This window comes from Gastrolobium bilobum, unplaced genomic scaffold (assembly GCF_033153095.1).
Source record: "Gastrolobium bilobum isolate Gb01-03AN ecotype WA unplaced genomic scaffold, APGP_CSIRO_Gbil_v1 utg41497, whole genome shotgun sequence".
NCBI classification, from domain to species: Eukaryota; Viridiplantae; Streptophyta; class Magnoliopsida; order Fabales; family Fabaceae; genus Gastrolobium; species Gastrolobium bilobum.
This window is the reverse complement of record NW_026898889.1, coordinates 1,271-4,340: the sequence shown is the minus strand read 5'-3', so window position 1 is coordinate 4,340 and position 3,070 is coordinate 1,271. Positions and strand designations below refer to the sequence as shown.

General features: G+C 39.3%; 1 long non-coding RNA gene across 1 annotated transcript; it reads left to right on the top strand.

The window, feature by feature from the left end:
- Positions 1-1,110: 1,110 nt before the first annotated feature.
- Positions 1,111-2,495, top strand: LOC133285095 (uncharacterized). The gene is made up of 3 exons (XR_009747968.1): positions 1,111-1,202; positions 1,723-1,805; positions 2,448-2,495. It is a non-coding gene; the product is annotated as an uncharacterized LOC133285095 (long non-coding RNA).
- The last annotated feature ends 575 nt before the right edge of the window (positions 2,496-3,070 follow it).

Here is a 3,070-nt window from a genome sequence, read left to right as displayed (position 1 = left end):
AAAACAACCGGTTAAAAAGCCACATGTGCTTAAAAACCCCTAAGTCACTTAAATTCACTATTCCCTTACACTTTCTCTCTCCCTTTTCCCTTCCCCACCCGTGACAGCCATGGCAAAAGGAAGCTTAGGGTTTGTTTTTGTTTTTCTTTGATTTCTCCATGATTAAGCAACCAAATCTTTCACCCATTATACCAATCTCATAGGAAATCATCCAAGGAAGCTATTCCAACCCTCCATTTGAGCTGATTTCGTTTGTGGAGGGAGATATTTGTCATCCCAAATTCGTGCACTATTCATCAAGAGGGCAAAATGAAGTTTTTGATGGAGATTCTCTTGGTGTAGGTCTTCTAGGCTTTGGGTAGTTGATTTGAGGTAACAAACCTCTATTTCCATGATATTATTTTGATGATTTAAGTTATGAAATTGATGAGCATATTTTGTTGGGAAATAATTGATGTTAGAATGTGAAATTTATGATGGATTATTGTTGTTTAGGAAGTTATAGTGTTGAGTAAGCATCCATGTGATATAAAAATTTAAAAGTCCTATTGCATATTCCTCCTAGGTTTCGGCCATCATGGAGTGAGTAGGAGTTATTGTGGAAAAAATTATATTATGTATTGTGAAGGTATAGTGTGTTGGAAATGAGTGAAAATGGATGAGTTAGTAAGAATGCCTAAGTAAAAAGGACTTGGTGTCTAAACTCAAAATAGGAATTTAGTGGAAGCATTCCTAGGTGTTTGCAAGTTGTAATGAAGTAACGAAAATGCATTGTAAAAGAGAAGGATCTTTGGAAATTCCCCTTGTAGGATTCGACCTATAGGGTATTTAGGGATATATTTTGTACATTTTATTTTAAATAAAATGTGTTGTAATAAATTGTATAAAGGTGATGAGTTTTGAAGAAAAATAGCATGATTTATGTTGAAAATTCCTAAGGGAATGGTTGATTAAATTAAAGAACACCAACGGTTATAATGAGGTCTAGACTTGTGTATTGGCATAGGATTGGCAAAAATGCAAAGAAAGGAAAATAAGCGATGAAATGTATGCTTATGAAATAATTATGGTATTGCATCATTTTATTGATGCATTGTAAATTATTCTCTAGGTGTGCCTAGGGATTGAGAAGGATCAGAAATCTCTTGAAGCGATAAAAGTAACTTGTTCCACAAGTAAGCGTATTGGTAAAGCTTCAAGAGGTAAGCTCTATGTTTAAGGAGTCTTTTCCTGCTTGAGTGCTCCACCATGGTTAGTGAACTATGGTTGGACTGTATGACTGTGATTTAGATGCTTTGTATAGATGCATTCATATAGAGTTATTTGATAACATGATATGTTTTGCTCTGATATGACTTCTGTAATATGATTTCTGTAACAATCTCTGGCCATTGATTGTATAGTACCCGGACGTCCGCTTTGGGGTCCTCCCTCGGGACTGATGGTGTACTCCTCTGATATGTCTGGTTCCGCTTTGGGGTCCTCCCTCGGGAACACGTGCGTTGATTTTCGCTCGGGGTCCTCCCTTGGGAATAACGGCGCACATCTCTGATATGATATGGATATATGCTCTGTTCTGTTATGATATCTGTTATATGTTGTATTTGTATACTCTGTATCTGACTTTCATGCAGGAGTGAGCCAGGGGTATGGAGAATTCTCTATAAACCTGGAGCTTATTGAGATTTGTAATCTCACCCCTCTTTGGGGACACATTTTCAGGTGCCCAGATTTCCGGTGAGTCCTCACTAGGCAGGGACACGACACGTGGCTGAGGCAGTTGACAGATTGGATTTTGAGTGGCTGTAGGCTACTACCTTTTTGGAGTGTTTGATGTATTTTAGTATTTTTGCATTTGATGGATCATGATATTGATCCTTTATTGTGTATATGGCCTGTATATGTTTTGTACATGTCTGTCGCTTTGATGCATGTACATTTGGGTATTCAGGCACGTTATATGATGAGGTAGTATTCAGATATGTTTACGTGTTGGATTGCATGCTGTTAGATATAGTGGCACTGAGCCAAGTTATGCATGCGCCCATGGATGGGCATTTGATTATATTTGTATAAACTGTTTATCAGGAAATGCTTCTGTGAGGGATTGGAAAATCCCCAGTTGTCCGATTTATAGAGGAAACTCTGCCCGATTTTCGTTCACGACGAATGAGAATTTAAAAAGAAAAAGAAAAAGTTAGCTCGTATTTTCAGAAGTTAAGTCTTCCGCTGTTTTCTGTTTTATCATATGTATGTTAATTGAACCGGCTCGAGACGGGGATGTTACATTTATGGTATCAGAGCAGTTTCTCTAGAAGAGCCTGTGAAATATTGCATGAACTGTTCGGGTTGTTATATTCTTGAGTTTTTCTTGGAATACTATGATATGCATGTCTGATCACCGAGTGTGAGCGTAGCTAACTCATTCCTTTGTGTGAAATATGCAGAATTATGGTTCGCCCAAGAAGGACTTCTGATCCTCCTATTGACCCGACCGATCCAATATTAGCAGATTTGGCTAGACCCCGACTAAACCAGCGGGGAAATACTTCACAGCCAGATCCAATGATAATGGCCTTAACTGAGACGCAACAAAATATGGCTGCAGCTAGGCAGCGAGAGCTAGAAGTGATGATGAAAGCAAATCAAGATCTGTTAGAGGCTAATAGGTTGGCCAATCAAGAAATGATGGCAGCAAGCAGAATGGCGAATATTGAAATGATGAGATTACTCTTGGTTGAGGTGAGGGCGGGTGGGCAAGGTCCACAGCCACAGCCTTTGCAACAGCCACAACCACAGCCACAACCTGAGCCACAACCACAACCACAACAGCCTGTTCCTCCTCCTCATAATCCCATTGTTGTGGAGGGTGAAGGAAATAATGATGTGAATGAAGAATCTAGTCACAGGGGTGGTGTGGCACAGCCAGCCACTAATAAAGAGCAAAGAGAAAGAATGTTAAATGCCTTCCGAAAACATGCACCACCAAATTATAAAGGAGGCATTGATCCTATTGCTGCAATTCAGTGGTTAGAAGAATTGGATCGCATTTTTACTGTCATGGAGTGTG